At 40.0% G+C, this 25,742-nt stretch overlaps 1 protein-coding gene across 3 annotated transcripts in view; it reads left to right on the forward strand.

Annotated features, from left to right (window-relative positions):
- The window catches only part of LOC134223539 (phospholipid-transporting ATPase ID), a 154,163-nt gene that overhangs the window by 15,995 nt on the left and 112,426 nt on the right, over positions 1 to 25,742 (forward strand). The window lies entirely within an intron of this gene.

Here is a 25,742-nt window from a genome sequence, read left to right on the forward strand (position 1 = left end):
TTCCATATTGATGTACTTGGAATATGTTCAAATATGGCCACTTTGCTCAGTGCCGGTGCCACGGAATTAACGGAAGCGATCATATTTCAGGTGTTTGTTGGCCGATCTATTACTTCAATGTATCAATCAACTCAGTAAAAGCTCTAATTATTGAAAAGGGCTAGTTTTCCACTCGTGTAAAAAATACAAGCAACCAAAAAAATAGCATTTCCGAAATGCCCTCAAATAATCCGGATTATCTTCGGTATCCGCTGGTCTGGACATGTATTACTGTCCGAGAACTAGAAGAATTTTCCCCTTCGAACCTGACATAACCAAAGAAATCGAATGATATTCCACAGAGTTATGGTCATTTGAATTTTGATAAAATTTTAACTGTTCTGATCATTCTACACAATCCCTTTAGATTGGTTTTTATATTCTTTGCATATGTTTAGCACTGACTACAACCCTTGTCAGCTATGGCAACATGCTCGATTGCCAACTCTAAGAAGATAAAAACACCGCAAAACAAGTTCGACAACTAGAACATTACAAGGGAAACAATATGCGCTACAGCCAACCTAGGTAGGTACAAGAATGACGATTTATGAATTGAACTACTAAAGCAAAAACAAAATCTTAAGTAACCTAAAACTGAACCGCGAAGCTGGCAAACAGCATTTGCTTTTCTTTTATTTTTTGACGCTTCACCACTCCCCACACCTTCTTCATCGATGCATAGTTTCTTGAAATACAACGCCGCAAATGCATCAGCAGCAGCCAGTAGCCAGTCAACCAAAACATTTTACAACCACTAATCACGTGGCTGTGGTAACCCACTGGGACACAGCCCGCAAAACTTTGTCCAGTCCAGACCAGACCAGTTTTGATTTGTTGATGGCAGTGTAGACACACCACGAACTACAACGGGTGCCCACTATTACACCAACAGAGGACGACACAACTGGTCGCGACTCGCGCGGTGTTGATAGATAGGTACCTTGGTATCCGAGCATGTTTTGTGTGTTGATCTATGGATGGGCCTCGGGCGTACAAAACGAGCGTTTGTTATTGTAGATAGTTGTTTGAGCAGCAAGCTTACCGGTAGGTCAAGCAGCTAGTGTGTAGGTATTGCAATAAAGTTGGAGGACAAAAATTGGATTGATTCACATGCGGCGATGGGAGAGTGTATGTGGCTTTGAAAAGGGTTATCTTAAATCTTCATAAACTACTAAGAATCAGGATTAGACTAGCTCATGAAATTGAAAACCATTTGTTTTTCATTTCACCAACTGCTTTATAAAAAAAACCAAAAAGGGAAAATATAAACGGATGCTTTTGATTTCAAATTTGTACGAGATTTTTTTATGGGATAAGCATAGGAGCTATGAAATAAAGTCCAGGAAATTAAACTCTAAGTAATTTATATTTGGCACTAGAAGTCTTGGAAAGCTTTCAATTCTCCTTTTGTGTGTAGCATAATATTTTATTTATTTCTGCGCCTCGAATGTTAAAAAAACAATTCCACAGGCTGATTCTTATGCTAAGTTTCTAATCCTATTGATAAACATTGACTTGGACATATTAAAATCGAAATCAGCACTGACATTATTGAACAATCTTACACAATTATCAAACGGATTATTATACCCATAGGCTGTTCTGTGGTGTCTAACGAAAAGATTAGGTCTGTTGCAAAGCTGACGTGTATAATAGGTCCATTCAAGTTTATGTTTTGGAGAAGTACTGTTGTTAATAAGATCGAAAATTAACATGCTTTGTAGTTTTATACACATGGGCGCTAATGTTTCAAGAATTATGAGCCTGCATTGACTGGCATAGTTATGAAAGTTTAAAGAGTCATTCCATGTGAGCTGTCACCTCTTTCTATTCGGAGAATTTGGACTGAATGATATTTTCAATTAATTTCTAAACCAATTATAGTTGAAGGGGTCAAACGCAAAGGGGTGTAAGTGACAGAAACTGAGTTTCGAGAAACATGGGTGCACCAAAATGTCTGCTTCTAACCCCCTCAGTTGTAATAGGTTCTTCAAAATAATTTACTACACTAAGTTTCAAGTCGTAATAGACATATGAATTAAAGAATTATATCTAGAGATACTAGGAAATAGAAAATACAAATAAAATTAAACTGAAAACAAAACATGCCAAGTGTGGCATATCAATGATGTTTAAATAAAACATTAACACACGAAGCAAAAAAACATAACTAGTATATAATTACTGCCCTTTATTAGAAGCATCAATCCTCAGCTCAACCATCCGAAAAGCGATAATTAAATTAGACCTTCATGGTTGATCTGCCCTTGGGCCGAAACGAGTGGCAGCACTATAATCACCATCATGCACCAGGAATTTCCTCATAAAGCAACTATTTTTTTCCTGTTCGTCGCCTAGCTTAGATCTCCAGCTAGATGCATATTAGAGACACTTCAACGGGTCATAAATCCGAACAAATAGCACTACTGGCAGACAGTAGTGCGCACTTATACAGTCCCTCCCTATCACTGGCACTGTGGAAGGACCTCATGCAAACGCGAACAACACTATTCCATCATTTCCTGGTGCGAGCAGTAAGCGTCCGTTAACTGGGTCAGTAGTAGTAGTAAATGTGCCCGTATGGTCGTAGAAATCTAGATGGTGATGACGACGATGATGGATTCCTATCGGAGCTTGACGGGGGATGTCCTGCAGCGGGTCCTGTCGACAGTCGCCAGCAGCCAACGTCGTTTGTTTCCAGTTCGATAATAACGGCTAGACACGAACATAAATTCTATTCGCGCGTGTTTGGGATGTGATATAACGGTTTTTAAATATGCATACCTACTGTAAACAACGGGTTACGAACTGGAGAAAACAATTCGGAACATTGACCGTCGTAAATTGTGCTCACTACATATACATACATATCGAATGTATTGATCTTATTATTGTGGTACATACTTTTAGGCTTATCACAAAAATATGGTAATTCATCAGTAAATTCACCAGAATAAAGACAAATTTGATCCATACCATAAAATCGTATATCACAAAGCGAATTTAATACTATTCCATTTTATTCCACTACTCGATTATAAAAACGTATTTCGAAAACTCGTCTAGTCTAGTCTAGTCTACACATACACAGCCATCACTTGGGAGAATCCTGGAAAGTGATAAATTCGACTACGTTTATTATTTCTCTTGTCAATAATTCAAACATAAAAGCGGCCCGGTCTACTGTGTAGGGTTTTTTGCCTTTCTCGTACAACTAAGTTGCACCGAAAGGCTATCATTTCACTCCGAAAACGAACTTTTTATAGAAGCCTCTGAGACCCATAGTACCTATTATATACCAATCGACTCAGCTCAACGAGCTGAGCACATGTCTGTCTGTCCGCGTGTATGAATGTTTGTATGTATGTGTGTATGTGTTTTTTTCTTCCTAAGCAATGGAGGGCGAATCTGCTCAACAGACATCCTGGGTTGACCAGGAAGTGCGGGGTTAGGGATCACCGAGGGAGGCAGGACTACATCCCCGACGCGCTAAACCGTTTCCATTGCCGCCAAGCCCATAGTCCCTTCGGTACAACCAGAAAGTAATGCTTCAAAGGGGGGCCAGTGCACAACGCACCCTCGAGGTTAGCTGCGTGTCCTTGCAGCACCGAACATCGTAACTCGCTTTTCTAGAAGAACACCATGGTATCGTGCCAGCGCGTTACCGGCTTTCCAGGTGGCCTTACCACGCCCTATGTCCTCGGAAGGTGGGAAGGGTCGACTTCGCGCCTGCTTCCCTCTGCACGACTGGTATCAAGAATGATGATGCCGCGTGCACCCCAAATTGACCTTTCTGCGATAGGGCCTATTCGCCAGCACACAGAGGGACTTGCCGACGCGAGGCCTACGCCTGCCCCAGCCTTGACGAGGACCCCTTTCCGTCCTCGGGCTCGGAACCCGCCCGATTGACCGACGCCGCGAAAGCGACGATACCATGTTGTTCTTCGCGCGGCCACTTGTTCGATAAAAGGATCGAGTTCGACCACAGAGCATGACCACCGGTATGACCCATGAAGCCGACTCCGATCCCTTGGACCACCTCTTATTTGCGCCTGAACTAGCCATCCTTGAGTCCACGCGCCACCTTCTGTGTAGCTCCGAGACGATTTGGGCGATAGCCTATAAAACGGCGTTCCAGCCAACTTCATCTTTACACATCCTCCGAACCAGGTTGTCCGGGGTAGTGTCCAGACCACATGTGGCAAGCATGTGGTCATGCATTGCGCGAAAACGTGAGCACACGAACAACACGTGTCCCGCCGTTTCCTCTAAACCTGCGCACACCAAACACTCTGTCGATGCCGATCAAGTCAGCTGCGGTACCTGCACTTTGATTTTGCAGCACGCTTAAACGCCGGGCACATCGAACCCCCAGGGGGTGTTTGCTGGTCACAGCTTTGCTGGAACAAATCAAAAAATTGGGAGGGTTCCTGCAGCATTGTGCCTTATGTCCCTCCAATCCGCAGCGTCGGCAGAGATTGCTTCTGTCAGGGCCTTTGCAGTCCAATGCTTGTGCCCCGGTTCCAGGCACATGAAGCAAACTTCGGGTTGCTCGTATATGCGCACAGGGCATACCGACCATCCCACCTTGACGCTCCCTAACTTGACTCCGCGTCCGCTGCAGATAGCCGAACCAATGCTACCTGCGTCCCTGCCGGACCTTTCCGTAGCCGAACGGCTGCGGTGGTCGTCTCCACTTCACACTGTCGCCGCAGTGCCGTGACGAGCTCTTCGACTTCAGTGATCTCGTCCAGGTCTTTAACCCTTAGATTCACCTCCGTCGTGAGTGCCCTCACCTTGACCGTCTCGCCTAGGACCTCCTCCGCCAACTTCTTGTAGGCGGCGCCCTTTTGCGAGACGCCCCGCTTCAGCTCGAGTATCATCTCGCCCATCCGGGTACGTCTTATTCGACGTACGTCGGCGCCGAGTTCACCGAGCTTGACGTCACTCCTCATCGCCTTCAAAACATCCGCGTACTTAGCCTCGTCCGCCGTGATGACTAGGGCATCGCCCCTGGAGCGATTGGCGCCTACCCTAGACTTCTTGCTACCCTCATTCGCCTGGGCCTTCTTTTCGGCCCTTAACGTCTTCGGTTTCCTCTTGTTCTTGACCAGGGTCCAGGAGGCGTCACCTCTATTTCCCTGGTCTGGTGCGGCTGAGAACTTTCAGCCTGCCGTAACCCCTTATCACCGTCTTTCCTGAGTGGACGGACCTTTCCAGGTCCTTCCTCCCCCGGTTTTGGAGGTACCTGACCGGGGTTCAGCTTCCCAGCCACTACCCTTGTTCGGGGTAGTAACCCTCCGCGTTTTGGAGCGGCCCCCAGGGAGCTCATCCCCTGGAGACTGTCTCCCCCGTTTTTGTGTCTGCTCCGTTGGAGCAGTGACCTCTGACGTGCCAGCGAATACTTGAGCCTCAGTCTGGGTAGACTTTGGCACCACCGTCTTCGCTGGCACGCCTTCGGTCGATTCGACCTTGCCCGAGTCCGCGAATCCTTGGGCCTCAGTCTGGGTAGACCTCGACTCCACCGATTTCACGGGTTTACACTTGGCCGTCCCGACCGCCCTCTCCAGCTTGGCGTCCAGCATCGACTTTCGAAGTTTCTGCAAGCTCCTCTTGAGGTCCTTGCTGATATTATGCTTCGATGACACAAAGTCGATGATGGCGTCCAGCTGTTCCGTCGCCACCTCGAAGGCCGAAAGCCCATCGCGTTTGCGGTTCATCGCCTCCACAAGCCATGGGCCGTCAATAACCCCTACCTGCGTTTTTATAGCCGAGAGGAAGGTTGAGTGACCCACGCTGGCGCTGCGCACTGAGCTGCCGACTATTGCCTCTGGCCTCCTAGGCGGAGACCTGAACAACCCACCTCTTGCGAAGGGGTTGTCGCCTACACTACTACCACTAATTGAAGAATTGACTTGGTTTTCCATTTTGGTCCCACGAGTTGCTCGGGAAAGAGGTCCACCACGCCAGAGCCCAGCATGACGCGGTAAGGGACAATTACTGTGGAGGGTGCCCAGGTACCCCACAGGCTCCGTTAAAGGCCTAGCTTATTATTTCACCCCCTGGCCATGCATCCCCTCGGCACGGGTCGCTTGACGCCTTGGGATTAGGGGTTAGGGACGATGGTCCCGATCTAACTCGCAGTGGCCATGGGGAGGGGTCGTCAAGCCCTTGGACAAAGTCCCTGCTGCCCTCCCCCGTGTGTATGTGTGTGTGTATGTGTGTGTGTATGTGTGTGTGTGTATGTGTGTTCACACAAGCTTTAAAAAACGTTAGACAACTTTTCGTATAGAAATCCTTAACCGATTTTCTCGCAACAAGTTTCATTCGACAGGGGACAAAGCCTTGTTGATCACTATTGAATTTTATAACGATCGGTCATTGCGTTTTAAAGTTATGAAGAAAATGGTACATCGAACCATGTAAACCCTATATAAGATTGGTGTCTGAACTAAATGCGAGAAAGGCATCACCAACGCTAGGTGGATTAATCTGGGATAATAGGTGGATTAATCTGATTCTCGCAGGGAATATAGCACCAGAGAAAGAACGATATGATAAGGATAGTAATGAGGTCTCAGGTAATGAGCATTCTCGAAGGTATCCACAGTTGAATTTGAATCGAGGTGCAGTCCTTTTTCTTTCATCAGTACTTTAGTCCCTACCGGAATTACATTCAACACCGTTATTCATTTGTAGTACTACTTTATCAGGTGGATTCCACAACTCGATTCGTTATTGTTTTGCTGTATAAGTCTTTTTCTCTCCCGTCAAGTTGTTTACTTCCCTGATCTCTCTAACCACTATGCTTTTCACTCAATGCTAACTGATTCAATGTAGTATCTGTTCCATTATTAATAAAATTCGCAAAACTGGTGATTTAGGCTTAATTTGTGTCGTGTTTTGTTGTTACCCTGCGTGCTCACTGCTGAAAAAAATAAAACAATTTGCGCACCAATTCGTTGTTTTCCAATGGTATTGATTTGGTACATGGTATGAATTCAAGGAGCAGTTCCCTATGTTGCACATTTTGTCTGGTTTGTCGTTACAGCACAAATCCCGTATGTAACCGGAATCTTTCCGCCATAGTATAGTGTCTACCAGTGTTGTCCTACACTCTGTGCATTCTGCTCTTAGATTTAACACCATCTAAACGATTTTATAATCTTAATTTAGTAAGTGCAACTAATAGAAGAATTTTCCAAATGTCATGTCAAATTATTAAAAAAAAATGCACACCAGAGACACAGGAGCGCGCGCTCTGTTAAAATACACTCCAGTGAAAAGTGTATTTAAGTGCGCGCGCTCCTCTGGCTCTACCGAACTTTTTTTTTATAAGTTGACATGACATTTAGAAAATTCAAATTAGCATTAGCAGTGAGCAATTCGCACAAATTCGTAGGTGGTTCAAGCCAAGACTATTGTACGAGAGTAGCATAACTTCCATCCGTTACCATAGGTAATGATTTGGGACTAATCACTACCTCTTAGATGGAAGCAATGCACTTTACAATAGTCGAGATCTGTCCTGGCCACGTCCTTGCGAATGCTGAGGAAGCGGAAGGATGGTTAGTTGGACACCTACTTTAGAAAGATGGAGAGAACTCCATGACCTCTCATAGGTGCCACGGGAGGTTTTGTGATTGTGTGGAAGATTATAACAGTAGGAATCGTTTTGGTAGAACGTGAAACACCGAAAAAACTAAGATAGAAACACAAAGTAGGAAAGGGACGAGCCTGAAGTTGAGCCCACGACCTCCTGCTTATAAGGCAGAAGCCACCGAGCTCGTCATGTTATTTAGAAAATACAAATATCTCTTTATTAGTTGCACTTACTACATTAAGATTAAAAAAAATCGTTTCGATGGTGTAAATCAATCAATCTGATTTTTGGCACATAGTGTAGGACAACACTGGTGTCTACTCTGGAAACATCGCTAGATTTATTGTAGATTCCTAGCATGCTTGAAGAGTTATTCGCTGCCTCCAAAAGCGTTATAAAACCATAGTTGTTACTTACAAACTTACTTATAAGCCATTATAATTACTTAATCAAATCTGACGGAGAAATATTCCACGTCTGTTGCCATGGGGATTTGTTTGATTCACAACCGTACGGTTATGGAACGCATTTTTTTTCTGGATAACTGGCTTTACCAGCAATACATGTTGGAGATACGTCTTTGTACCCACTGATCCCGTTACGATCTTTGCAAGGACCCGTGCCTTCGTTTCACGTTGGACCCGTTTGCGGAAGTAAAATTCCGACAAGCGGTGGTAATCCTGGAAGGACACCGTTCTGGGAAAAAACCTCTTAGAATGTCACGTCTCCACGCTCAGCAATGAGCATTAATAAAAACAAGAGAAAAGGGGAGTCTCTGAATTTTCCACTTCCTTCCAAGAAACAAGGTTTCAAGATCGTTCTGCCAAAGTGCGGAAAAAATAGAAGGAAATTGAAGATTTCAGATATTCCTTCTCACTAACATTGAAAATAATTCTTCTCCAATCGAACTGAGCAATCAGTTCGATTTGATTAATGATGAAATTGAGCAAATCGAATATACCTCTAGCCCAGGTGATTCGATTCATGCGAAAAAGCAAAGGATTCCGCCAATTGTGGTATCTGTTGCCGAGTTTTCTGGCTTCCGGAATGAGATTTTGAGTAACCTTCAGGGGATCAAGGTTTCATTTCAGATTGCTAGGAAGGGTGACTGCCGCGTTTTGCCGGGATCCTTTGACGATCGCAAACGTCTTCTTCAGTATTTAACTGAGAAGCGCCATAAATTCTTCACATACGACGACAAAACTGAGCGATTGTTCAAAGTCGTCTTGAAAGGTCTCCCAGTGATGATAAATCACTGGATGAGATTAAAATTGAAATTTCTGAATTACTTGGATTTTCACCAGTCCAAGTAATTAAGATGAAAAAAAATCCCACTCTGGTACTTCCCAGAGGGGCATTTCTCAAGAATTTTATTTAGTTCATTTTAACAAAAGTGAACTAAATAATATGAAAAGTTTGGAAAAGGCCTGTATTATGTCCCATGTCCGTGTTACATGGGAACATTTCCGCAGGCCTGGGGGAAATTTCCAAAACCCCACCCAGTGCCGTAAGTGCCAAAAGTGGGGTCATGGAACCAAACATTGTCACATGGATGCTAAATGCATGATTTGTGGTGGAACCTCTCACGCCAAGGACGCATGTCCCGTGAGAGAAGATTCCAATAAATTTAAATGTGCAAATTGTGGGGGCAATCATAAATCCAATTTCTGGGAATGCCCTTCACGCAAAAAAGTTTTGAATTCCCGTGCAAAATTGATGACGGGAAATTCCAATCGGATCCCAGATTCGACGGGTAGAAATTTTTCAAACGCTCAAATTTCGAAACCAGTTACCGGTCGAGCCATTCATACCCACCACAATTCACAAACAAATTTTGCCGCTCGTCAACGGGTAGCAAGCACTTCAGTAAATTCCAATTTTTCGAATGTACCTACGTATGCAAACATCGCTGCTGGTAGACAAAATTTCTCTTCTCAAAATGAGGTTTATACCCATGTCCCAACGGAAAATAACGGTCATGTTTCAGGTAGCATGACTGCTTCCGATTTTGATTTTTTAACTGAACAATTGCATCACATGATTGATGCAATGTTCAAAGCAAATACCATTCCTGAAGCTGTTCAGTTTGGTATAAAGTACACACAAAAAATTGTTATCGGACTCCGTTTCAATGGATCCAAATAATTGTGTGAAAGTTCTAAATTGGAATGCCCGCTCTCTAAAGGTAAGGAAGATGAATTATTCAACTTCCTAACAGTTCATAATGTGCATATTGCCATTATAACAGAAACTTATTTTAAACCAGGACTCTCCATTAAAAGAGATCCAAATTATTTTATCTACAGAAATGATCGTCTTGACAGCGCCTGTGGTGGGGTCGCCATTGTCATTAATAGACGTATCAAACATAAATTATTTTCTTCTTTTGAAACCAAAGTTTTTGAAACCTTGGGAGTTTCTGTTGAAACAAATTTTGGTCAATTTTCCTTCATTGCAGCCTATTTGCCTTTTCAATGCAATGGGCAGCAAAAGAATTTGTTGAAAGCTGATCTTCAAATTCTGACTTCAATGCCAAACACCGTTCATGGAATAATGCTCAAAGCAATTCCAATGGTAAAATTTTATTTGAAGATTGTTCTGCGGGATATTATACTATTCAATATCCCAATGGACCAACTTGTTTTTCTTCCAGTCGAAATCCTTCTACAATTGATTTAGTTTTAACGGATTCAAGTCAGCTGTGTGGCCAATTGGTAACTCATGCTGACTTTGACTCTGATCACCTTCCTGTGACGTTTGAAATCTCACAAGAAGCCATTTATAATCCAATCAGCTCTACTTTTAATTATCATAGAGCTGATTGGGATTTATATAAAACATATATCGATAGGAATTTTGATGTTAATATTCCTTTGGATACCAAAAGTGATATTGACAATGCGCTCGTATCTTTGACAAATTTAATTGTCGAAGCCAGAGGCATTGCAATTCCTAAATGTGAAATTAAATTCAACTCCATCATTATTGACGACGATCTTCAGCTACTGATCCGTCTTAAAAATGTGAGGCGAAGGCAATACCAAAGAACTCGCGATCCCGCGTTGAAAGTTATTTGGCGAGATTTGCAAAATGAAATTAAAAAACGTTTCGCTACTCTGAGAAATACCAACTTTGAGAATAATGTCTCGAAGTTGGATCCCAGTTCGAAACCCTTTTGGAAATTAACGAAAATTCTTAAAAAACCTCAAAAGCCAATTACAGCGCTTAAAGAGGGAAATAAAATTTTATTAACAAATGGCGAAAAGGCTCGAAAACTTGCTCAGCAGTTCGAGAGTGCCCATAATTTTAGTCTAGGTCTCACTAGTCCAATTGAGGATCAGGTTACACGAAGCTTCGAAGACATTCTCAACCAAGATAATGTTTTTGACCCTTCGTTAGGAACTAATTTGGATGAAGTGAGATCTATTACTAGAAAATTTAAAAATATGAAAGCCCCGGGTGATGATGGTATTTTTTACATACTTATCAAAAAACTTCCTGAGAGCTCTTTATCCTTTTTGGTTAATTTATTTAACAAATGTTTTCAATTGGCATACTTCCCAAATAAATGGAAAAACGCCAAAGTTGTTCCAATTTTGAAGCCGGACAAAAATCCAGCTAAGGCTTCTAGTTATCGCCCAATCAGTTTGCTTTCTTCAATAAGCAAACTGTTTGAAAAGATTATTTTAAATAGAATGATGGTTCATATTAATGACAATTCTATTTTTGCTGATGAGCAATTTGGTTTTCGCCATGGGCATTCAACCACTCATCAGTTATTAAGAGTTACGAACTTAATTCGGCTCAACAAATCTGAAGGATATTCGACTGGAGTTGCTCTTCTTGATATAGAGAAAGCATTTGACAGTGTTTGGCATGAAGGTTTGATTGTAAAATTGATGAATTTTAATTTTCCTCTGTACATCATTAAACTGATCCAAAATTATTTATCAGATCGCTCACTTCAGGTAAACTATCAGAATTCCAAATCTGATAGATTACCTGTAAGGGCTGGTGTCCCCCAAGGCAGCATACTGGGGCCCATATTGTATAACATTTTTACTTCTGACTTACCTGATTTACCACCAGGGTGTCAAAAATCTTTGTTTGCAGATGACACGGGCCTTTCAGCCAAAGGGCGAAGCCTTCGTGTCATTTGTAGTAGATTGCAAAAAAGTTTGGATATTTTCTCCACTTACTTGCACAAATGGAAAATTTCCCGAATGCTTCCAAAACTCAGCTTATTATTTTCCCACATAAGCCGAGAGCTTTTATTTGAAACCTTCTAGCAGACATATTGTCACTATGAATGGGGTTCCAATTAATTGGTCTAGCGAAGCTAAATATTTAGGACTTCTGCTAGATCAAAATTAACTTTTAAACTCACATTGAAGGCCTTCAAGCCAAATGTAACAAATATATTAAGTGTCTATATCCACTTATAACACAAAATCAAAACTTTGTCTTAAGAACAAACTTTTGATTTACAAACAAATTTTTAGACCTGCCATGTTGTATGCTGTGCCAATATGGACTAGTTGCTGCAATACCAGAAAGAAGGCACTTCAGAGGATTCAAAATAAAATTCTGAAAATGATTCTGAAGTTGCCTCTGTGGTATAGTACCAATGAACTTCATAGAATTTCTAATATTGAGACATTGCAACAAATGTCCAACAAAATAATTTCCAATTTTAGACAAAAATCGTTGCAATCTTCTATTGCAACGATTAACTCCTTGTACCCTTAGTATAAAATAGGTTAAGATTAGTTTAAGTTGAAAACATTGTAATTCCTACATGGTTCAATTCAACCAGAGGAAAAATTCTAACTGCCAGAGGCAATTGAAATGTATTAACACTAGGATTGATTCGCTAAAAAAACTTACGCGGATACATTCGTTCAGAAAATCGTTGTAACTAAATTTTCAAATGACTATATCTCAGTGGTTTTTCAACCGATTTTCTCAGTTTTTTCACCAATCTCTTAGCCATCTCTTCTAGTTTCTGGACATTGCAAAATATTGTATCTAGGGGTGTTCAATTTTTCACTAGAGCTGTGGGAGTAAAGCAACGGATTTAGAAAAATGCGATTTTGGAGATATACTTATATTTCATTACCAAAAATGATATCTATTCATATAGTGATGATGGAAATGATAAAATAACACATAAAAGACATCACCTGGAACATGAGGACACATTTTGAGCATCCCTACTATGCATACGATGATAATTCGGTGCCTTTAGGAACCACTTTATGCTACAGGATGTATGAAGCTTCAGAAAATGTTTTCAAGCATGTTGCCTACTGTGAACTTGTTAAAATAAATGTAAACTATATACGAAACATGTGTGATAATAAATTATGATGTTCTAGGATCTCCAAATTGTCCTGGAGTTTGAATCAAATGGTCAACCGAATCAACCAAGGCTTCCATGATGTCCCATACCGCGGTATCAACCCAATTATGTCCTCCGAGTATTTATCTTCCACTTGCGTCTCAAATCCAGGCATTTGAGATGTTGTAAGATCTCCAAATTGTCCTGAAGTTTGAGTAAAATGGTCTATCGAATCAACCAAAGCATCCATGATGGCCCCAGCCGCAGTATCAACCCAATTATGTCCTCCGAGTATTTGTCTTTCACTTGCGTCTCAAATCCAAACATATGAGATGTTGTAAGATCTCCAAATTGTCCTGGAATTTGAATCAAATGGTCTACCGAATCAACCAAGGCTTCCATGAGGTCCCATACCGCGGTATCAACCCAATTATGTCCTCCGAGTATTTATCGTCCACTTGCGTCTCAAACCCAGGCATTTGAGATGTTGTAAGATCTCCAAATTGTCCTGAAGTTTGAATCAAATGGTCTACCGAATCAACCAAGGCTTCCATGATGTCCCATACCGCGGTATCAACCCAATTATGTCCTCCGAGTATTTATCTTCCACTTGCGTCTCAAATCCAGGCGTTTGAGATGCTGTAAGATCTCCAAATTGTCCTGAAGTTTGAGTAAAATGGTCTATCGAATCAACCAAAGCGTCCATGATGGCCTCAGCCGCAGTATCAACCCAATTATGTCCTCCGAGTATTTGTCTTTCACTTGCGTATCAAATCCAAACATATGAGATGTTGTAAGATCTCCAAATTGTCCTGGAATTTGAATCAAATGGTCACCGAATCAACCAAGGCTTCCATGAAGACCCCAGCCGCGGCATAAACCCAATTATGTCCTCTGAATATTTTTCTTTCACTTGCGTCGCAGTTTCCTTGAGTTTGAATCAAATGTTCTATCGAATCAACCAAAGCTTTCATGATGTCCCCAGCCGCGCTATCAACCCAATTATGACCTCCGAGTATTTGTCTTTTACTTGCATTACAAATCCAGGCACATGAGATGTTGTGCTTTTTTTATGATGTTTATTGTTTATTATTATTATTATAATCATCCGACAGTGTATGTTTGTCTTAATGAAGCGCATCCCTAAAAACCTCAGTTTTAAGAACATTTAAGAACATTACATCACAACATTACAAGTCTCGTTAAATCCGATCCGAAGTAACTAGCAGATCCGACGAACTTTGTTTCGCCTACAATTGATTTATTCTCTGATTGGTCTCGAGTTAAGCAGAAATGTGTGTTCCATTTGTATGGGAGCCCCCCTTTCCAAAAGGGGGAGGGGTTTCAAACCATCTTAAGAACCTTCCCCGACCCCAAAAACCTCTGCATGTAAATTTTCACGCCGATCGGTTCAGTAGTTTCCGAGTCTATAAGGGTCAGACAGACAGAAATTCATTTTTATGTATATAGATAAAGATAATTAAAAATATAACATAGCAAATAAGGATGATAGTGTTAAGAAAACACGGAACACCTAGTCTAAGAGATGAATGCATGTATTAGATAATTAGCAAATAAAACTAGTAAAAAAAAAAAAAAAATGATGGATCCATCTGCTCCACGCCTTGCATACTCTCCCAGCATACCATTTGAAAACTCGTCTAGTCTAGTCTTGTCTACACATACACAGCCATCACTTGGGAGAATCCTGAAAAATGATAGATTTGACTACATTTATTACTTCTCTTGTCAATATTTATATTTGAAACATTAGAAATGTAGTTCAAACATAAAAGCGGCCCGGCCTACTGTTTAGGGTTTTTTAAATCAGTTTTTAACTAGATTCCACATTTAAATCATGACATCTCGTATCAACCGCTTCGTACATATTAGCTGAAAGTTTTTGAAGGCAAGAAATGTATCTATGATGGTTTGAGACTAGACTCCCTGCTCTAGAGGAAGGGTTTTCCGTACAAATGAAAAGCAAATTTTTACAATATTTAATATTTGGCGAAAGAAAGATTGACGGAGCAGCCAGTATTGCATACAATAGATTCTGGATTTCACTAATCTCATTTGGAAAATAGGGAGTCGTTACTAGAAATACTACAATAAGAGATCGGCGAAGACGTCATCCTGTTTCCAAGCGAGTCGAAAGCGGTTCCAATGCAACGTACACACCAGTCAAGCAGTTTGACGAACATTGACTCCGCCCCCAAGAAAACGCTTCGGTTGCTGCTTTGTTTGAACGTGTGTGAAGTTGTTCGAACAACCATTTGACAGTTGGCGGCTCGGTTGGAAAAAATTAGAACGTTTTGATTTTGGTTTGAGTTGTCGGGGGTGGAGTCAAGGTTCGCCGAACATGTTTGAGCATTTGTAGTGAAGTTGCACAAACCCCCATATATATTTTGATGGTTGGTGCTCAAATTGGAGCTTCGGTCGTTCTTGTGTGATATTGTTGGTCGAATAAATTGATTGTTCGTGCCGCTGTTGGTAAAACATGATGGATGTTTGAATAAACGAGAGATGGAGTCAATGTTGGTCAAACTGCTTGACCGTGTGTACGTTCCACAACACACGTTCCGACATGTTGTACAACTTTGACTCCACCCCCAGGAAATTTGGCTCGGTCAGAGTAGAGTCGGAGCAAGTCTGTGGGCAAGTTGTACTACTGTTGGACAGTACAACTTGCCCACGGACGGTCTGACTTTACTCCGACCGAACCAAATTTCCAAATCAAAGTTGTACAACACGTTGGAGCGTGTATGGGGTTTAGTTTTTTACACCGCCGGCCTCTGGTTATAGGGTTACTAGTCGTCACTACTTTTTACGTTGCAAAAAGAGCAAAAATAAAATCGGAAAGAGCTCAACGAAGTCCCGTTAGATTAATCACTGAATGGCTTCCGTTTAGCGAATGGCTATCAATCGGCTTAGGATGTTTGTAGAGCACTGTAGATGCATCGCTTAGCGCGGGGGGCCGTTTCAATCGACTTCGAACTCATTTTCGATGCACTCATACAACTCAAACGCCATCAGAACACGTCATTTTGTTTCTCCTCCTTATTATCCTTTTTCTATTGGGCACCCTCCGATTCTAAGCTTTGCAGTGGTGGGATACTAACACCCAAGTTGATTCCATTTTCCTTGTTCAACACTTTGAGCATTCTAGCAAATAATAATATTTGGCAAGCGATTTGAACGTTTTTTGGACTCCGGTACTGAATTAAACCAGGGCTGCCCAACGTACGGCCCGCGGGTCGGATGCAGCCCTTGGCTTCATTTTTTATGGCCCGCAGTGTGTAAGAAAAAACTCTTCATAACCGGCCCGAAAGATTTTCTATTGGGCTCTTATTTATCATTTAATAATCAATACTATAGGTTATTATTACTGATTAAAAAATAAATCTGTGTTAGCACGGTGTCGAATAATCTAGCACGGGCCAGTTCTGTTGTTAATGAAATTTTGGCAATACGGATGCAACCTTTCCAGAACGGAGATCTTATTAGGGAATGAATATTGGCTGTTGGCAATATCGTGTGCTCTAAAGAAAAAGACTCCTTCAGAAGAATTAGTTTCTCGTAAAGCACGGTGAAGAGTTAGATTTCTCTCAGAAGATTTGAAAATTACATTACGTTCTGCCTGCTCACAATCGATGAAAATTCTTAATGTAAAAAACAAGACCCATGTCTTCATAAGGGGCATTTATAATCATCTGAAGATCGGTATAGACCTGAGGAAAGCTTTTTAGTCCTGCATGAAGGAGCAACACTTCTTTGAAAGCTTAAGGCCTAACAACTGATGGAGCTCCGGCAATGAAGGGGAAGAACACGGGTGTCGTGACATTTGAAGATTAAAGCAATTTGTTAATTTGTTTATGTGTTAATCAATTATTAATCAGCCACAAAAGTTGATTTGTGATATTTCTCTGCACATTGATTTTTTCACAAGGAAAGATTTATGTGCAAAAACGATCAATATTCGTGATGCAGCGCGATTCGCTAATAAGAAAATCAACTTTAACTTAAACCAGGAAACTCAACCACTTTCTTCTTATTATTATTGGCATTACATTCCCACACTGGGTCAGAGCCGCCTCGCAGTTACAGAGCACATTACGATCTCTCGCATGTCATTCGAAAATTCTGTTGTAGCCTGGAGAATTCCATTTCACGAGAAAACCCGAGTACTCATGATTCAATCGTCCTGGAAGGGCAGTTCCATAATTCCCTATGGAGCGCCTAATATTATTGGACTCGTTAATTTCGTTTTCTAGTTTGAATTACCCAATTATACATAATATGGGATCTTCAGTTAGACTTGTGAGCAAAGGCGTAAGATTGGAAATCCGGAGATGGCGAGTTAGATTCTGGTCTAGGATGATTTCGGGAGTGAAACATTCGCGACACGTTGGACATAGCGTTTCCATTGTGCTGGCAACACAAGATATATGCAATGGGAGGGTTAGGGCAGATAGTTTCGTCTGCTTATTTATTCTTGTCATAGTCTCGAAAATCAATGAAGAATATATTTTTTGCCATAACTCATCCGTACTAAAGCGTAAGCTTAGGAGAAACGTTTTGCTATAGTGGAACTCTGGTGAATGGGCGTTGTTTTCGTTGGCTTTAGCCCCTATGACGAGACATAGAAAAGCTGGTAATACCAATACTAATAAAACACTAAGTTGGAAAGCAAGCCTAATTTCAGTTGTTATTCATCATATCTTAGTTTAACTTAGACTGATTGTACAAATCAATGGTCGCTACTTTGTGATTGACCAAACTAGTGCAAACTGCACTTCTTCCAAGTGAAAAGGGAAAACTGGGCACACATGATCCCCACTTTTTATTTCCGAAGAATCTCGATGTAGAATGCTCAAATTTATACGATTTAAGATGGACTTGATCAACAATTTAATCAATCAAATCATTGGAAGAAATTGTTTTTTCGTGAAAGTTACCGAAAAATAGATTTTTCCAAAAAATATTTAATTTGGAATTTTTTAAAACATGCGAGGGGAATTGATCCCTTTATGAGCTGAATATATTTAGGTTCTTCCAAGTCTTATAAATGGCTTCTTCTTCTCCATGGCTCTACATTCTAACTGGAACTTGGCCTAGCTTCTCAACTTAGTATTCTATTAGCATTTCCTCAGTTATTAATTGAAAGCTTTTCTATGCGCGCCATTGCATAAGTATACATACATAGGGCAAGTACAATGGATATGCCCAGGGTGTCGAGAATGTTTCCAACCCGAAAACATGCTAGACCGAACCGAGAATCGAACTCACCATCTCCGGATTTGCAATCCTACGCCTTTGCTCGCAAGGCTACTGGAGACCCCATGTAATAAATGGCAAAATTGGTATAACAATTCTTCATAGTTTAACATAAAAACCGTTTTGTTCAAATGAAATATTGTTGGTATTTAAGTAAGGCAAATATTTTGGTTCTCGTATAGAGTAACAGTGGCACATAGGGTTGTGCAAGTATCAATAAAATCGATAATATCGATATTACCGGATGAAATTTATCGATACAATATCCGTTATCATTGAACTCAAATATCGCCGATATCGATAAATTTTCGTAATCGATTTCGGCGATATTGATGATGATTTCGATTTCGGCGATAAAATGATGATGCCAATTAAATCAACTAAAAACTACATACACTGTCTCACTGACTACATCTATTAAAGCAAATGTAGCAAGTCTATCACATTTTTCAAAATGTCCATTGTGTCTGGTGTTGAGAATTTGAGCTCATCAGTACTCGCTAAGTTGAAAGGCGAAACGCGTGAACGATAAAGCTTACAAAACCCCTCGACGGGAAATCTAAAATCATTCACAATAAACCACAGGCGGTGAAAGTTATTTCATGAAAATCATTGTCGTTTGCGGTGTTTTACCAAGATGGATAAGAGCGACTAAAATTTTCTTAAGAAAATAATGTTGAGCTTTTTAGTGGAATATCTTCACTTGTCGTAAGTTTGTACAATCCCATTTAATTCCACCACTTAATTGTACCTTGACAGATATGTATTTCGACCTCAACAGTAAGGTCGTTTTCAGTGTCTCGTACTTGACTCGACTTGGTGACTTCATACATCAATGTGGTACTATTACGCATGCATGAAACATCATCACAAATGCGATTTCTTTCAATATACTGACTAAAACGGTTGGATTAGCCTATTTTTAAAAGTTATTGAGGAAGACAGACATATAGACTTGAAATAGTGATTGTAAATACCCTTGTAAATAAACTTAAGTTCAATTGAATAGCAAATCGAACAGTACTGATTGATTTCTTAAGTATTTTCAAATCTTCATTTATTCTTTAAATAAACATTATGTTAATATCAATTTATTCGTGTTTAATAAAACTAATCAAAGTATGTTTAAACAATTTCTTTATTTCTTTATTTCCATGCTTCGCACAAAAATCATAACAAATCATAACAAAATCATAATTGCAAAATATCTTCATCGAGAACATAACATAGTAAAAACTTCACACAAAAATGCAGCAGGATAGAGAAGTAAATAGTAAATGTAAATGTAACCTCAAATAGTGGAAATTTTGAAATGATTTAGATAAAAATGGAAAACCGAATACATATTTTTTTACCGCAGCAATAATAATAACAAACAGCTACTCTGCTCTGACTAAGTGCTGAACTATCCAACTTTATAGCGCCTCATATAACGAACTCTTATCGCATCATTTGCCAAATAAAACTGCGCTGTCATGCATAATTTAGTCACTCCAATATCGTTGCTTGAATTCTTATCTCACTGCAGAGTCAATTATCCGAGTTAAGTTAATTAGTCTCACTGTTCAAAGCAGAATGCACCACTTCACATATCAAACTAGGCACAGCACATGTAATAAAAGTAGCTTCAATCACAACCATTCTCATCCATTTGAAATTAAAATAATTCCATTCCCCAACATTTAGCGCTTTAATAGAAACTGTGTGGCGTGACAGTCCTTCAATCCACGAAAAAAACGTCTTAACGTCTAGTTTCGAGAGCATTTTGAACTGACTTGCCAACCAACTAGCCGACCATAGAATCATGATTAACAAAAAGTATTCGGTCGAGTTCCGAACGACTGTCCTAGTTTGGTCATTTATGTTTGTGCAAGCGTACCTTAGAGGTAATTTTCTTGATTGTGTCATTGGGAGCGCAAACCTCACAAGGCTCGAACGTGAAAAAAAAACGAGTTTATCCACCTAGCTGCAATGATAGCTTTCTTGTATATTTTCTTGTGAACTACACAATCAAAAGCATATTAAAATATCATTATTTATATTCGTTACCGATTTAGCGTAAACGCAAAAAAAAAATAAAGATTGGTGACAAACTACTGAACAATGTATACTCACTATTATTCAGGAACCCAATCATCAGTACTCAGTAACGAAGAATGAGACTGGGTTCCACATCAAATGCAACTTGTTCCATCCACATAAAATAGATATCTTTAACATTTTTTTTGTAAAAACATCATTTCAATTCGCTGTGCGGATTGCCTCCCTCGAACGTTTACAAATTGATTTTATAGCCCTTCGGTACACCTTAGCTGCACGAGACAGACCAAAACAAAATTTACGACCTCAAATATGGGAAAGGCTCGCGGTGGTAAACTTTATTGAGGCCACTCATGTTATGGCTGGAATAAGGCGAGGGCAAACATTTCCGGAATCGGAAAGGGTTGGCTGGAATAAGGCTTTGTGGTATTTACAAAGACAGTACACAAAGCCCAAGTTATTCATCGACCGGTTTTATGATAACTCGAGCCAATTTTCAAAATTTGTCTTTACTCGCTGCGGAACAAATTATTGCATGTGTTATTACACACCTTTTAGGCGCAGTTTGTCCTTGTTTATGTATGATATATTCCTATTAGAACTATATATTTTTTCAACTTGTGTAAAAAGTCTATAGTCAGTCTTCATCCCAAAGAAAAGCAGTATGGAGAATTTCCTAACACATCTGTTTCCCATACTCAATTTATCATTCTTCAAGTGCCAATTTCCTTAGAGCAATGGCACCGGGCGAGAGGGTCGAGCCCACAATTTCCTCTCCAAATCATACTCATCAATATTCCACCTTGCGTTTACTTTGTAGCTTTAACCCGTATCCACTGGTCAACTGCCACTCTTTTTCGGCGATCCTCAATTCAGCTGACGGTGGGAACTAAAACAGCCGCATCATAAAATATTCAATGCTTCGAATGAATATTCAAAAGGTGGGATAGTAAATAGTAGAAGGTATCCACTTACAGTACTTTCTTAATAAGTCATTGTCCCGCCCTTTCCTTTGCTGCCCAGACAAGGAAAAAACCACCGCAAAAGCGACCCCCACCTTCAATTACAAGCCACGCCACTAGTCGAACAACATAGTAATCGACACCGGTGGAATAGTATTGACTTAAATTTGCATCGATTGAATAATTGCGCGGTGTTTTTTTGATGGTGGTAAAACCACGTGCATTGGATTGGTTGGCTACATAATTCATTATTCCTTGCTAGACCCATGCCGCTACATCGGTGTCGCTCTTCAGACCGAGAACGACGATATCCTTAATCGTGGGAACCAAACGTCGCCAATAGGGGTCATTATGAGCTCAAGTTGAAGGTTAAAACGATGAAGTCCTCCATTATTCAGCAGTTGCAGATTCACCTAGGCCGAGAATTGATTCAGGTTTCGCACGATGGATAATATGAGAACAGCCCCTAGTGTACTTGGTACTTTATTATTCTTTAGACAAGAATTATTAGTCTGTGTTTTTGAGTATGTTTTTTTTTTAAATAAAATATATAAAGTTTGTATATGAAATTGATCAGTCGCATATGTATAAGTTTAATTACCTATTTAACAGATCAATTTCACTCCAGCGCATGGCGCCTTAGAACCTCAATATGTTTCGAAGAAATAATCGCATTTCATAAATCTTTCCAACCAAAAAAAGATATTGGCAGATGACACGGGCCTCTCTGCCAATGGACGAAGTTTTCATGTAGTGCAATAATTCAACAATTATACAATCAAAACTTCATACCAAACATAGTCAAATGCTTTCTCTCAAACAAGAGTGCAACCCCAGTCAGTATTTTTTTATTTCCCCAATCAAAACCCCATATAGGTTAAACGGCTTCGTCAGTAGATAGGAGTAATCAGCGAATATGAATAACAAGAATCACAACAAGGAAAGACCATTAATAAAATGTTATTTTAATTACTTCCATTAATATGAATGGTGCATAAGAATAAACGTCAAATTTAAACAATTCACAGTCCTTTTTTCGAAATTGATCTAAAGAACGCTAAAAGTAGTATCACACCTCGGGAATCATGGTAATTGATTTTGTTCCCATGTGCTCCAAAAAAAAACGGGACTCATGCAATTTCGTCGCTAAAAGTAAAAAAAAGTCCTAGTTTATAGCTCGGACTCTTGGAGATCTCCACCGGATTGTATTTTAATTCGGGCCGAATTGCTAATTTTTCATAACGGAATCACATAAGTTCCGTCCACACACATGGGTTTGAAATTTGCAGACAAGCTCCTAATGTGTAAACTAGCCTTAAAGTACGTGAGGACCTTGAGGACACTTCCCACGAAATCCAAACTCAAAAGCACTCGCGTTTTCAAGATCACATCACTCAATACGGAAGCAACGCACAACTGTCATTTTTATTATTCCTGTTTTGCTGTGCCGCAGCATGTGATTTTGTTCAGTTGATTTATAGGGATTGAGTGCTAGTAATGGACCCCTTAACGACGGAAACTTACTTCAATCGCTTCGCTAGAGTAAGACTCATGACAAATTGCCATTCTGCAGCACTAGATGACAAGCAACAGGTATCAGCATCGCGTTTCGTACATAACACATGGTAAAACATTCATTTTTACTACTAAAAAATGTATTTTAAAATTATGCAGCCCCCGGGTCCATAATACGCATCATCGAGTTTGTTTACATACGTATTATGGTCCCCCCATTTGATTGACATGTTCCATTTCCAAATGTTCCTGTTGCCTATTATGGACCCCCCCCCCTTCTGTGCTAGTAATGGACCCTCTAGGGCGTTTACATTCATAAATTAGTTAATATAACTAAATTCCAGTCTCCTAGTGCAAAGCAATTGTATGGAACTACTACCCTGATAAGTGAAGCAACTTTATCCTATGGAAGTTTGCAGGAAATTGTAGATTCAAGCGTAAACTCTCGGTTTTTGTTCAGGGGGTCCATTATACGCACGGGGCCCATTACTAGCACTCACTCCCTAATTTATTTTTTCATGCCATCGTTTTTTTTTTTACAGTGGATGATTTCGTCCACTTCCTTTGTTGAGAGATGAGCCAGCCGAGGGTTGCAAATTTCACTAATAAAGACACAAAACACTTGCTATGTAGGTATTTGATTTTAGATTCCTGGCTAAAATATTGAATTTGTTTGAATAATATTTTGGAGCTCTGGATTTTGAAAGAATCAATGAAAAAATGGAACAAATTGAGAATTTTTAGATTACGACGCACAATAAGGTCTAAAAAACGGGATTGTCCCGTTAAATACGGTTCGTATGGTCAGCCTACGATTAGGAAATAACATCACATATGTACACCAAACCAGTCTATGACGGATTTCAACCTTACCGTCTTACCGTCAACTTACCGTCTTTTAAATAAAAACGACAAGCAGAGGACTTCTTTGTGGTTTATCACCTCAAAATGCAAGTTTTCATTGTTTTATATCGTTTTGAGGTGATAATCAGCACAGAAATCCACAGGATGTCACTTTTATTTTAAAGAGGGAAAGTCGACGAAGAGAATCCTCTCTTGCGACATTCGTCCTAATTCCAGATAGAGCTTGATTTGTGGAAATCGTATTGGTAGGCATCACCTTAACGCCTTCACTGCAGAGCCGGAATGTGTAGTTTTGGCCTTTGCCAATCAACTGCCTCAGCTTTGGACGCAGTTCCGGCGGGTCTTCCCTGATGAAAACCGGCGGGCTCTGATTGCACTTGTGGCAACTGCGTTCTTCAGTTCTTTTCGCCGTGTCTCTAATGGGGGAGGTTCCTTCATCAGTGCTGCCACCTGGAAAAGTTTAGAGAAAAAGTAGAACCATGGAAATTTGACATGGCATGATATAGAAAATGAGAATTGAAATGTCTCTAGAACGTTATAGAATTTTTTTTGTCAAACAATTTTTAGTTTGTGGGGTTAGAAATTCATCAATCTTAAGGTTCAAATGGCATACAGCAAATCGACTTCTTTTTCTTGCTGTTCGCTTCTTTTTTTTGCGGAGAGCTCAGATCTGATTTTAAACAAAGTACACAAACATTTCATAAGGTATCAAACTCTATATATTTCCACAAAATATTAACGTCCTTTTCAATACCTGTACAGCGCATAGATTATGGCGTTATGCATAAACAACCTCAAAAATGCATCTGAGATAGATTTGATGTGCATCCTTCTCCTAATTACACAATTTTCTACATGCATTTTACATGAATGTAAAATTATGATGCAGTTGACTACCTTCTCAAATGTTCGTCAAGATTCAATGGATTGTTTACATGACATTATGATCGGTCTTCTCTCTGTGTACATGAAAAGTGATGCCGTTTTAGCAGCACTACATTATCAACACTTGAATTATGAAAAAATAAATAACCTGCGTTGCTTATGAATGCTTGCGTTTTCACAGTTCTAGCTCACATCCAATATTTAGTGTCAATATATAGCATGAAAAGCAACATTTTCATAGATTATTGCTTGATGTTTACGTAAATCATCGAGAAAACAAGCATAATATATAGAACAAATCAACACGCAACACTGAACGATGATTTTCGAGTATCTGCAAAGTATAAGAGAGCGTGAGAGTAAATCGACGGTTTCCCCTCCTGGAAAAATATTTTTTCAACTTTGCAATATTTTCTGCAAAATGCAGTTTTTTCAAATAATATGTATTACGAAATTCATCCAAATGAAGCATCCCATGGATGTATTGAAGTCACCACTATGTGTTGATGTAGTTTTAACACGAGAACGCTTTCCCGATTCAACTGGGGAATGCATTTTCTCCTCGGTGGGCGGATTTTTTCCTGGGGGTGGTACAAGCACGTGGTTGGTTTTCTTGTCAATGACTGGATTACGGTAATTTGGGCCTTAAGCATTAACTGCTGATTCGAAAAAAATATAAAAATCGAGATATCATGTCTATTTTGTGTAGTTTTAAAATTCTAACCCCGCAAACCAAGATTTTTTTGAGAAACGTCCTTAATTTTTGTTTTACAACAAAAATATACTTCATTTCCTATACCACACCGTATGAAATTTCAATGATTCTACTTTTTCTCTCGATGACAGCTGGTGGTCTTCTCCTCCCCTATGATACATCTTTAAATCAAAATTGATTACTTCATTTCCAGATATTGGCCACCATTTCAATCTAATGAGTTTTACTAGAAAGCCGTTCAAACATATTGCAGTCATTGTTGGTCGTCTGGAAATCAATCAACACATGGTACGTTAGATGTATACTTCTAGAATTAATTATTTTCTGTTATCATGATTCGGTTTCCTAGTCGTTAACAGCGATTGCTTTCCGCGCGAACTCTTTAAGATCCTATCTTTGAATAAACAGTGCACACATAATTTTACAATACATAGACACAGCTTTCCTGCAAACTGATGATGACTGATGACTAATTTATTCTTAGCGTCAATTTCTGTG

Source organism: Armigeres subalbatus, chromosome 3 (assembly GCF_024139115.2).
Source record: "Armigeres subalbatus isolate Guangzhou_Male chromosome 3, GZ_Asu_2, whole genome shotgun sequence".
Taxonomy (NCBI): Eukaryota; Metazoa; Arthropoda; class Insecta; order Diptera; family Culicidae; genus Armigeres; species Armigeres subalbatus.